Below are 13,305 nucleotides of genomic sequence, written 5' to 3' on the forward strand. Positions count from 1 at the left end.
TCCCACAGTCACCCCTCCCCTGACCCAGTGATCCTCGGAGCCGGCCGCCTGGACACCAGATGGCCAAGTGCCTGGTGGTGAGGCCCGGCCAGGTCGGCATGACCCACAGGCCACAGGAAACCCAGAGCCAGCGCCCTCCCGACGGGCTTCCCCGCTGCAGCCCAGGACTTTCGTCCCCAGTGCTCTCAACTGCAGGCGGAGCCCGGCGGCGGCCCCACCCGGGTGTGACTGTGAGCGTTCGGGTCTGTGTTGCCTTGTGTGTGTGTCCATGCGAGTTATTTGTGTCTGTGTTTCACTGGGTGTGTACGTGTGTCTGTTTCAAGGTGCGTTTCAGTGTGTGTGTCTGTTTTAGTGTGTGTGTGTGTGTGTGCACGTTGGGGTGTGGGAGCTGTGCTTTAGCATCTATGGGAGTGTGTGTTTGGTTTTCTGTGTGTATAAATGGGTATGACTATGTTTCAGTGTGAAGGTGTGTCTGTGAGTGTGTTTGCCTGCATCTCAGTGCCAGTGGGGGTGTGTGTGTGATCTGTGTGTGGGGCGTGTGTGTCCCTGTTTCAGTATGTGCAAGTGTGCGTCTGTGTTTCTGGGTATCGGCCGTGTGTGTCTCAGACTCGGAGCACCGCTGTCCAGAGGCTGCCCCAACACCACTCTCCTGCCCACACTGGGGCCAGACCACCTGGAGGCCCATCCCACCTCTGCCCCTTACCCACCGCCTGAGGTCACCGGCAAGCGTCCTGACCTCCCTGAGCCCTCCTTTCCTCCTGGGCTTGTTCTGAGGGTCAGAGGCAGCAAGACTCTTGCCTGGCTCCTGCGGGAAGCCCACTCAGAAAGAGGAAGGGTGAGCCCTGGAGGGGCTGGTGGTGACGGCTGAGAGTGCACAAGGGAGGTCCCCACGCCCAGAGGCCTGCAGGTGGCACCACGGGGCCTGGGGCCACAGGCTGAACTCTCCTCATGGCCACTTCGTCTTTCGTTTTGTTCTGTTAATTAAGAGACTTTATTTTCTAGAGTACCTTTAGGTTTACAGAGAAATTGAGCAGAAAGTACAGAGACTTCCCATATACTTAAAAAAAAATTTTGTATTGAGATAAAATTCAACATTTTAACCATTTTAAAGTGTACAGGTCAGTGGTTTTTAGAACATCTGTAAATTGTGTGACCATCATCATGATCTAATTCCAGAACATTTCCACCACCCCACATAGAAACCCGGTACCCATTAGCTGTCACTCCCCACCCCTCCCCAGTCCCTGGCAACCACTAATCTACTTTCTGTCTCTATGGATTTGCCTATTCTGGAAGTTTCACATAAACAGAATCATACGATATATGACCTTTGTGCCTGACTCCTTTCCCTTAAAAGGAGGTTCATCCACATTGCAGTGTGTCAGCACTTCATTCCCTTTCATGACTGAATAATATTCCGCTGTATGGTCATACCATGTTTTGTTCATCCATTCATCCTCTCTTGGGCGTTTGGGTTGTTGCCACCTTTTGGCCGTTGTGAGTAACGCTGCAATGGACGGTTCGTGGACAGGTTGTTTTTTTTTAATGGATGCACATTTTCATTTCTCTTGGGCATTCTCTAGCAGAGAAATTGCTGAGTCATATGGTAACTCTATATTTAGCCTTCTGAGGAACTTCCAGACTGTTTTCCGCGGCGGCTGCCCCATTTTACATTCCCACCAGCAGTGCACGAGGGTCCCAATTTTCCCACATCCTCAACAACAGTGGTCGTTTTCTGTCTTTTGATGATAGCCGTGCTCACGTGAGGTGTGAGGTGGTATCTCACTGTGGTTTGCTTTGCATTCCCCTGATGGCTAATGATGCTGAACATCTGTTCATGTGCCATTGGCCGTCTTTATATCTCCTTTGGAGACATGTCTGTCCAGATCCTTTGTCCATTTTTAATTGGGTTATTTGCCTTTTTATCATTGAGTTCTACAATAAAGGGTAACTACACATCGGGAGTCGTTTAAAATGGAATGTTGGACGTCTCAGCTTCTCCGAGTGGTCAGCCCTGTCGCGGGCGGAGGCTCCCGTCGTGCGGCCGCTCCACCCTCGGTGTCCTCGCCACCTCGTCTCTGGGGAAAACGGAGCGCTCCTTCCCCTGTGAGGCTGCTTCCAGGCAGGCCCAAGGCCTCTCGTCTGATCGAGGGCTCTTAAAGGATTTTCCCAGACAAGAGCCGCTGCCAGTGCTGCTGCCGCCTTGTGTGCACAGACACAGCTGCCGCCAGCTTCTGAAAAACTGATTCTGTGCCGTTTCTTCCCGTCACTACACAGGAGGGCCCCTAATGCTCCATTTCTCGTCGGACTTCTCCAGGCTCCAGGCTCCTTCCGCCTGCTGGACTCCTCCCCACGGGGGTCTTCCAGGCACCTCGCCCCCAGCCCCCTCCACGCCCCAGTCCGTGACCCTAGGTCCACCCACCCCAACTCCACTCTGATTCCTCCGCTCCCTCCTGACACCTGGCCAGCTGTCACCTCCATAACTCTCCCTCTGAAACAGCTCTGCTCAGGCCTCATCAGCTCTTGCCCGGACTCTCGGGACAGCTGGCCTCCCAGCCTCCACCCTTTCCACAGCATCCTCCACCCCACAGCAGGGGACGCCCCTGCTCAGAACCCTGCAGCGGCTCCCTGCTGCCCAGACCAAAGCCCGGTCTTCCCAGGCTGGAACGGGAGACCCTCCTTGAATCAGTTCCCTGACTGATTGATTTCCTCAGTCAGTCAAGCTTCTGAGCAGCTACTGTGCAGACGGGATGGGATACAGTGGAACCAAAGACAGGCTTCGAGGGAAGCAAACCATTCCAGGGTGACTGCGGTACGATGGGCCTGCAGAAGGACAATGGGGACAGAGAGGCAGGGACCAAACCCAGCTTGAAGGGGGACTCCTGGAGGGGGTGGCTCCCCAGTACCCCTCCTGCTGCAGCCAGGTCAGATCAGCTCCAGCTCCCAGAACGCTCCGTACGGTCTTGTGCCTCTGGGCCTCTGCACCCCCACTAAAGACCGCTCCCCCCTCCCCCTTTTGCCAAACTCCTCTGAGCCTTCACGACCTGGTGAGGTGTCTCCTCCTTTGGGAAGCCCCCTCCACCCCCCACGTGGGGTTGACTTGCAAGTCCCACCTTTGATCGCCGCTCCCCGAGCTCCACGGAGACCTCATTACAGTGTTGATCTCACCCGGATATTATTTTAACTATGATTCTCTGGGAAATGCATTGCCATCATGGTTTTATTTTCTGCTGCAATAGAGACACCAGGACACGGTGGGTGCCTCTCTCTCTCCCTGCACCTCAACCTCCACCAAGAAGAAGGCAGCCTTTTCTACCGAATGTTCTGACTTCTGCCAATCCAGTGTTCTCAATGTGGGGTGGGGGGGGGGGTGATTCTACCACAGACAACCCCCCAGGGACACTGGGCAATGTCTGGAGACATTTTTGGTTGCCACAGCTGGGAGGCGCTGTGGACATCCAGTGGCCAGAGGCCAGGGATGCTGCCCAACCGCCTACAATGTGCAGGACAGCCCCACAACCAAGAATTATCCAGCCCAAAATATAGCAGTGCCAAGGTTGAGAAACACTGTGCTAACCCTAGGATGAAATACAGATATGTGTGTGTTTCAGGATACAAGGGCACTCCCTGGGTCAGGTGGGCTTCTTGGAGACAGCCCATGCTCAGGTTTTTACGTTGGGAAGATCCAGGTGCCTCGAGGACATTGGCTGGCTGGTCTGGGAGGAGGTGCAGATAAGGGCTTGGAGAGACCAGGAAGGGAGGCTGCTGTCTACCGCCTCTGAGGGCCAACAGGGTCCACAGTGTCTATGCTCTCTCTTCTTCTGGGCACAAACGAGACGCCATTTCCTAGCCCTCCTTGCAATTAGATGCGGCCGAGTTCCAGCCAATGGAACATGAGAGGAAGTGAGGTCACCACTTCGAGGCCTGGCCTGTAAGACCCTCCCACGCACTCTCCTCTCTTTTCCCGTCTCCCCCCTAAGGGAGTGGACTCTGAAGATCTAGAGGGAGGCGGAACCCCAAGATGGAAGGGACCCAGTTCCTTGAATGACTGCACAAGACAGACCCCAACCGCACCCCGACCCCCACCAAACCACGTGGGACTACAGCATGAGCACAAAATAAATCTTCACCATGTTGCAGCCTGAGACTTCAGTGTTTGCTTGTTATAGCAGCTAACCTTATTGAACTAAAACCAGACCCGTGCAGCAGAACATCAGAGGTGGAAGACAAAGGTCCCCTTCAATTCGTCAGGGTTGATCCCGAGATCCCAGGTGATCGTGAGCAGGTCCCCTCTCCCCCATTACACTCTCGTAGTTGTTGTCAACCTTGTCACATGGGCCCTCAAGTCAGGTTTAATCCGATTTTTAAAGTAAAGGGATTTCTTGCACCCTGAGAGTTGTGCAACAGTTTGTACCAGTTACACAATTTATGTCATCGTTTCTGGTGGACTGTGACCCTCTTGAGGGGAGGGTCTGGGCCTGATGCGCCGAGTGTCACCAAGGCCCAGCAGGGAGTCCATACGCAGCAGTCCCGAGGAACTGCTGGGGACGTCCCTGAGCAGGCAATGTCCCTGACTGTCCTGGCCCACCCTCTGCCTTCGTGTCGTATCAGTTAGGAATACATTTGTCTGAAAAAGACAAAATCCAACCAACAGAGGCTTAACCAAATAGACGGGAGTTTCTTTTTTTCATATAACCCAACTAAAGGCAAGCAGTTGCTAGCATGAGGGACCCTGACTCCACCATCCCTAGCATAATTGACCCTTTGTCCTCAGGCTTTGGACTCATAGTCACAAGATGGCTGCTACAGTTCTAGTCATCACACCTGGGTTAAGGACAAGCTGAAGGCGAGGGGAAGATCGAGGGCCACACCAGCTGCACTGTCTCTTTTCATCAGGAGCGCAAAAGATTTCCCAGCAACGCCCCAGCCCACTTCCCCTTTAGGACTGATTTGCCAGAACTGGGTCACATGACCACATGAGATGCTGGGAAATTTGGTAGCTAAATGGTCATGATTAGCTTAGACTAATCAATGTTTTGTTAATACAAAGGGAATAAGAATTAGGAAACAGGCCAAAGATGTCTGTCTCGATTTCCAGCCCTGTTTCTGGGGCTGCAGCCAGAAAGTCCCTTCTGCTAGGGCCAAGAGGACCCCCACGCCTGATCTCCCCTGCCTGAGGCTCTGCGAGGATAGAGTGGCCGGAGAGCTCAGGGTCCTCACCCAGCCGCCCACGTCCACCTGCTGCTCTGTCCTGCTGCTGCTTCTCAGGAAACCTATGGCCTCCTCCAGCGGAGACCAGCCCAGCCACTCTGGCAAAGCTGCACTGTGTCCCCAGGAGATGGAAGGAGAGTCCGTGAGTCACTCTCCCAGCAGAGGTGGCTGGGTCAGTGGTTTCTGCAGAATGAAGATAGCATTCCCAGTGACTCCCGTTGGAGAGGCTGTCACGTCTCCCCAGCCCTGGCCTTCCCACACGGGCTGCAAATAACCACCGAAATCCACATATAGAACCCAGAATTCCAAGGAAATGGAACTCAAAATAGCCAGAGGAGGGAGGACGTGCTCCCAGGCAGACAACGTTTAGCCAAATACGAGAAACAAAGCGAGGAGTCAGAGGGACTGGGACCAACACGTGCCAAGCACCTGCTGTGCACGAGGCCCTGAATGGAGCACGTGACAGGTGTCAGTGCCTTCTCGGATCCCCAAGTCAGCTGGGCAAGGAAGCACGTGGTCACCCCATTCCAGAGAGTGCAGCCGAGACGCACAGGGAAACAAACACCCATAGTGGCATCTCACGTGAGCTCCGTGGTCAGCTCCGGGCTCTTCCCCACTTGGTCATCCCTACTGTACTTGAGCTCCCTCGTCTGTAGGGTAGGAGCGACGGTAGTACCACTCCATAGGCCCACTGGGGAAACTTGACATTTTAATACATGTAAAGTACTCAGAACAGGGCCCGGAGCAAGACAGGCCCCGGGTGCATGTGTGCATGTCTTCTGATGCCCATTTTATAGATGAGGGGACGGAAATTCACAGACAGTCATGCATTTGCCCATCGTCACACGGCCCATACAAGCTGGAGCCGGGGCTCAAAGCCGGGGCTCTCTGACTCCGGCCCCCACACTCTAAACCCCCACCAGTCAGCCTGATGACCCTGAGCACAGGCCGCTGGCTAACAGACGGGAGGACAGGTCCCACACGCACCAGGCAGTGCGGTGCGTCCCCTCGGGAGAGTACAGCAAAGCCCACAAGGGGCAGTGAGGCCGTGACACCTTTTTGCAGCGCACACCCCATGGTGTGGTCCTCTGAGCCTGTGTCCCCCAGCAAAGCAGTCCAGGAGAGAGTAGCTGAGCGACTTTCAAAGCCTCGAGTCACTCCCATCAGTGAGTCTAGATTACGTGCATCCAGGAACACATTGGTCTAGAACAATCTGGAAGGCATGGGACGGGGCTTCTCTGGGGCATGGACTGGGGAGGGAGGCCCTGTAACATAATCCTCCTCTTCCTCACTCATAGAGACAACGTGCCCAACTAAAAGACTGCATTTCCCAGCCTCCTTTGTAGCTGTGGTGGCCGATAATCTGGAAGACGGAAGTCTTTGAGTGGGACTAATAGAGACCCTCTTCAAAGAGCCAACTAAACTAGAAGTCAGGTCTTTTTGCTCCTCCTCCTTTCTTCTTCTTGCCTATAAAATAGGTGAGATGGCTGGAACTCCAGCAGCCATCTTGGACTGTGAGGTGACTTTAAGGATGGAAACCATAAAGTGAGGATGCTGGAACCTAGGTCTCACGACTTTGTGGAGCTGCCAAGCCAGCCCTAGACCCTACCACCATCTTTCATGTGAAAATAAATCTCTAATTCGTTTAAGGAACTACAGTCAGATATCTCTTACTAACCGCCAGTTACAATGTCTATCTTACGAGTGTCACCTTTAGAACCAACCGGAACTGGGTGTGAATTATGCCTCTACCACTGATGAGCTATGTGACTGAAGCCAACCACTTGCTCACTCTGACCATCAGTTTCCTCGTCTGTTAAGTAGTGACAATACTTCCATCCTCCTAGGGCTGCTGTGATAAGGTAATCCGTGTAAAGTGCTGAGCACACACCCGGCAGCTGTTTTTACGAGCCCTGACTTGCTAGCTCCCGCCCATCTCCGTGCTTCTGCTTAGGCTGCCGCCCGCGCCTGCAGTGGCCTTCCACTTCCCGTTGACCCCTCCAAACCGTTCCCCTATGTCAAGGCCCAGCTCTGGGCTGACCGCCTTGGACATACGTTTAAGCACTTCTCTAGTGCTGGCCCCAGTGCCCACGGCCCTCGTGCCCTGAGGAGGGCTGTCCTTCAGGGAGCAGGTCAAATGGCACCCCCTCTGAGAGGTCCTCCCCGGGGAGACCCAGCCCAGCAGAGCCTCCCCTATTCTCTGGCCTCACAGCACGCAGATGGCCCTTACGGTTGTGTAGTCTCCCACAATAGCGGGGGGCTCAAACTCAGATGCGCTCAGGCACTTCACGACAAAGAGAGCAGCAGAGCCCCCCATCCAGCCCACCCAGAGGCCTTCAGCTTCAAAACTGCAGCACGACCACCAGCAGACACAATACGTCGATGATGCAGCTGAGACCCCTCCTCTCCAGGCTGTGAGAAGCCCCTCCTGTGGGCCACAGTGCAGTCTCAAGGCACCGGGCCGCCCCCATCTCGGGAACCCAGTGTTGGGGAGAGCAGGCACAACCGCTGAGCACCCGCCCCTCCCCACCGCACCAGAGGCCCGAAGCAGCCAGGTCCCGCGACAAGCCAGGGCAGGCGAGGAGCAGGGCAGCCGGGGTCAGAGCCCCGCAGGAATGAAGGCGGCAGCTGCTCACGCACAGACAGGGAGACCACCTCCTGAGAGAAGAACACAGCGTTGCCTCTGAACCGTTCTCACCAACAACAAGCGAACCCGCAGCTGCACAAGCGCTGGACCCAACCAGGACCTCAAGAAAGACGGGAGACAGAGGAACACACAGGGCACCCCACAGGCACGCCGTCAGGAAACGCCCGGACTGTGGAGACGCCACGGCGTCAACGGCTGCGTTCTCCAACAAGTAAACTGCCGTGGATCAGAGAGACCTGGACCAGGAGCCCCCGGACTAGAAGAGACATACCAACATCAACTGACTACAACGCCTGGCCCTGCTCGGAACCCCATTCAAACAAACCATAGGCAATGAAACAAGGTGTGGGCGCACCTGCACTGTTGGGAGAAACGTGATTGCCGAGGGGCTGTCTGATGATTTTAAGGAACGGTCATTACTTTTTCTTTAAGTGTTATAATGATGCTATAGTTATTTTGATAAAAGAAGTGTCTTTGTCTTTTAGAGATAAATGTTAAAATATTTACAGATAAACTAACACGATGTCTGGGACTTGCCTCCAAGTGATAAGCGAGAGGGGCTGGGTGGTGCAGGGACGAAGTAAGACGGACCAAGCGTTGACAGCTGTGCAGCTGGGTCGGCTCCGGGGCCGTCCACTCTGTTCTCTCCCATGTGTATCTGTGTGGAATGATCCATAAGAGAAAAGTGGGTGAGGAAGTGACAGGCGGTCCTCACTCAGTCATGGACACTTTCAGCGAACACACAGAGACTGCTTGCCTGTCCTCTGGGGACCGTGAATGCTCGATCAGTGAGCTCGGCGTTCTGATGGGGGACACGGGGGCTGTGGGAGGCCTGAGGAGGACCCTTCCCAGCCTGGGGTCAGGGAAGTCTCTGGAGGGGGTGAAAGCCAAGCAGAGGCTGGTAAACAGACTGGGAAGGGGCAGGTGGAAGGGCGTTCCAGGGGGAGGGAACAGCATGTACAGAGGCAGGTGGGAACGAGGGAGCCTGGGTCCTCTGAGAACTGAAAGCAGCTCCCTTGAGATGAGGTTGGTCAGGAGATGGGACCAGACCACGAAGGCATCACTCTGGCACAGGGGGTCTCAACCAGGGGCAGTTCTGCCCCCCAGGGCATGTTTGGGGACACTTGGAGACACTTTAGTTGTCGTAACGGGGGGGCCGCAGGCATCTCCTGGGTAGAGGCCTGGGCCGCTGCTGAACATCCTACAACGCTCAGGACGGCCCCACAACAAAGGACCATCCCCCAGATGTCAGTGGTGCGAGGGGGAGAAGCCCCTAGTGGGTGCTGAGCGGGGGAGCGGGTGCGGCCAGCTCTGCTGTAGGGCAGCCCTGCCCAGGAGGTCTGGAGGCAGGGAGCCGGAGCAAGGGGCCGGGCGGGGGCAGGGGCAGTGGTCCTGGAGAGGAAGGAGGAGGCGGCCAGACCACACCCTGGACGGGATGGAGCAGGCGCTGCTGCAAGCAAGGGGCTGAGGGGACACGAGACTCCCGCCTCTGCAGGGCTGACACACACTAAAGAGACGAAGGGTTAAAACGTCGGGGGCAACAGGTGGCGATGAGTGCTCTGAAGAAAAAGGCAGGGAGGGCAGGGGCGGGGGCGACCTTGCGTAGGGAGGCCCCCTCCCTGAGAAGGTGACTTCGGGGTGAAGTCCTGAGGGCATATCGAGGCAGCCACAGCAGCCGACAAGGCACAGGCACTCCTGACCTTCAACTTAGGAATCGTCACAGGTACACAGGAAGGGACATTCCAGAAGAAGCGCCAGTGCTGCCCATCCCACCCACAGCGTTAGCAGTCGGCTGGCTCATTCCTTTCTCAGCCGTGCGGGCTGCATGTACCGTGTTTGGGTCTGGTTCTTGTTCTCTGAACAACCTCTCCCCAAAGCCCGAGGACGTCAGAAGCACTCACAGACGCCCAGACGTTTCCAGAAGCGGAAAGTGGGGAGGCAGAAAGCAGGACTTCTCGTGCAGACGGGGTGACTCTTGAGCAAAAACCCATTCCGAGGGGCGAGGAGGAAGCCGGGGCCCCTGGGGAGGCTGTGCTCAGGGCTCAGCCCTGGCGGACCCGCGGGGGGACGAGGGCTGACCCACCGCAGGACCCCGCGCAGTGGCTGGAAGCTGCATCCCGGGAGCAGCCACTCAGCTGGCGTGTTCTGTTCCTCCAGCAGGGACAGGCCCCCACAGTGTCCCGGGCACTCGGGGGTCCGCAGCAGAGCTGGCAAAGGAAACCCCTGCCCCTCGCAGACGTGCCTTCCGGCGGGAGAACAAGAACCAGCAAGTCAAGTTACAAATGAACATGGTCACTTCAAGTAGTACAGATGGCTCAGAACATTCCCATGCCCGGGAATGGGAAGTGGACAGGAGGTCGAGGTCCCCTCTGAGGAGGAGACAGGGGTGCAGGCTCCAAGGTGGGGAAGAGGCCGCACCAGGAGGTCTGGAGAGAGGCGGGAACAGCCTGTGCGAAGGCCTGGAGGAGGGACCCCAGGTGACATGCAAAGGACAGAGGGACGGCGGGGCAGGGAGACGAGGGCAGCGCCCACCAGGGGCAGGTGTGCTGGGCCTGAGGCCCGCTCAGGAATTTGGAGTTGATGTAAGGGCACTGGGGAGCCAGTGGAGGGTTTTATTCAGATGTGGGCTGAGTTAATTTAGTTTGTTTTTATTGTGGTAAAATACAGATGACATAAAATTCACCATGGTGACCATTTCAAAGTGTACGATTCAGTGGCATTTAGTACGTGCGCAGGGTCCCGCTACCTAGTTCAGAGCATCCTCACCACCACTAAAGGAAACCCCAAACCCGTTCAGTCATCACCTCCCCTCGCCCAGCCCCCGGCAGCCAGCCTGCTGTCTGCCCCGTGGACCCTCCTGCTCCAGACCCCACAGAAACGCAGTCCTACAGCAGGTGGCCTTCCGCGTCTGGCTTCCTCTGATTTAATTTTGCAAAGGCCCCTCAGGCTGCGCCAGGAGGAGGAGGGTCCATGGTGGGGCATGGCTGAGGCAGGGAGGCCGGAGGAGGCCGGAGCCACCATCAGGAGAGGGGCGCTATGGCAGGGACAGGTGGGGGTGGGTGGGAGAGAGGAGGGGTCCAGAGGATCCTGGGGGCAGCACCATCAGGATGTGCTGGGCCTGGGCTGTGGTGGGTGAGGGAGGACTCAGGGTTTGGGCCTGAGCCAACGGTGGGACAACAGCGGTGCCAGAGTGAGATGGAGGTGATGGGAGAGGGGACGGAAGACACGGCGGCAGGTAAGTTACAAGTCCATTCAAGAATTTAAGAGCCAAGTCCAGGCAGAGGGGCTGCGGCAGGAACTTTTCACACAAGCCAAGCCTGGCCCCCTGGAGTGTGAGCGTCAGAGTGGGGCCGGGAGGCAAGAAGACATTGTGCCGAGGACCTGCACAGTGCTCATCAAGGAGGGCGGGCTGTCCACCTCCAGGTCCTTTTTATGGGAACAACTGGTCAGTTTCTCCTGCTCAGTGGGATGTATATCAACAAGAAGGTAAGGACACCTACCCACTCAAAGCTTCAGGGACCCACTCACCTGTCTACCTAGTGGAAATGTCTCTGGGGCTCAGGGTCACCATACACAGCTGCACAGGTTGGGCACTGTGCAACCCAACAGGGGTGCATTTACACAGGCGTGGACGTGACGCATCCTCCCTAGAGTCAGGCAGTACACCACCTGCACAGGGTGCCTGGCAGTTATGGTCGCTGTGAAACTGCTGTGTTTGTAAGTAAAGGGGCTCCCTTGAGAAGAGAAGGGAATGTTTGTGAGAAACATGACAGTTTCTCTGCTTCTGAAGGTCAAATGAACTCTCTGGCATTTTAAACACAGCTGCTGGAGCAGCCCTGCATCCTGTGTTTTCTTTCTAAGACGAAAAGCTGGGCCGAGGAAATGTCAACTCCAGGTACACGTAGCTGGCTCGCACATGCCAACCACGGATGCGCTGTGCTGTGTCCCACATTCTCTGGGGCAGTGAGAGGCTCCCCTGGGCATGCACACAGGACTTGGGTCCTCCCAGGTCAGGCAGGCCCGGGCCTCGGGGCAGTGGACAGAACCTCCAGGGGCTGCCACGCTGGGCCGTGCGAGCTGTGCTCCGCACACCAGGGACCCGCAGGGGGCACAGCTCCCCCTGGACTTGTGCAAACACGACTGCCCTCGGCAGCTTCGGGGTGCAGATCAGGAGAGCTGCAACTTGGATTCGAACCCCAGCTCTGCCGCTGGCCGGCTGTGGGACTTTGGGCAAATCACTTCACTTCTCTGAGCCTCAATTTCTTCCTCTGAAAAGTGGGAACTAAGAGACCAACCTGTTGGGGCTGCGGGACAGGGTGTGTGGAGGGGCCCCGGGCGATCCTGGCGCTGGCCTATGATAGCCCGTGTCGTGATGCCCGTCCCCACTCCTGGGGAGACAAGGGGAAACATATACATACACCCACTCCCACACTCCCCTAGTCACAGAAATCCTAACCGGGCTTCACAATCCTCCTCTAAATACCCATCCTGGGCCAGCAAGTCTTACTGACTCTTTTGTTCTTCCTTTGTAAGAAAAATACCTAAAAAAGAGAAAAATGGAAATAATAAACAGCCAGATTTCTATCACCAGAGAAGTGCAGCTGCCAGGCAGGCAGCCCCTGGTGGTGAGAACGCACTTGGCCAGAGACGGTGCCCTCCTGCTGCACCTGTCTCCTGCCTCAGCTTACCCGGGGGCCCTGTGGCCTAGATGAGGACTTGGGGGTCTGTGGGTTGCAGGAAGCAGAAGGATCAGCCCTCCTGGTCATCCTGGACGGGAAGACGGGGGACTGGCAGACAGCGTCATGGAGGTACCGAGAGGAGACTGCTCCCTGTGGGTCCTCACATCACCGCCTCCCCTTCTGTCTCCCCTGCCGTGGTCTGAAGGCTGCCCAGGCAGATACGCCTTGCAGGGGGTCTTGCCCTGTGCCTGAATGTCCACCATTAGAGCCTCGGGCCCTCTGTCCCTGAATCCACGAGAAGTCTTGTCCTGCGGCTGTAGCGACAGCACGGGCTCCTCTAAGCTGCAGCTCTCGTCCTGGGGGTGGGCAGCCGAGAGTCCTGTCCAGAGGTGCTGCAACACTGGGGGGACCGTCGGGTAGGGCTGGAGGCCTGATGGACCCCTGAGGTGAGATGCCTCCTGGGTACTTGGGTAAGGGGAGGCCCCTGCACAGCCAAACGAGACCCTGGTTCTGACGTCACGCCCTGGGGGCCTGTCTGGGCCTTGGTCTCCCCGTCTGTAAAATGGGGGCGGCTGTTCCAAGCAGCCTCTGAGTGTTCCCTCCAGCCCCAACTATAGAGGGTCTTGGCCAGTCTGAAGTTCGCCCCTGGGTTGGCACCAGGGAGCCAGGAGGGTGTAGGGAGGCTCTGTGGCCGACGCCACCCAGGAGGACAGAATCCTATTGGTTTCTGCTCCCCTTTCCTGGAGGAGGAGCAGGGCTGTGGGACCT

The sequence above is a fragment of the Diceros bicornis genome, chromosome 18, assembly GCF_020826845.1.
Source record: "Diceros bicornis minor isolate mBicDic1 chromosome 18, mDicBic1.mat.cur, whole genome shotgun sequence".
NCBI classification, from domain to species: Eukaryota; Metazoa; Chordata; class Mammalia; order Perissodactyla; family Rhinocerotidae; genus Diceros; species Diceros bicornis.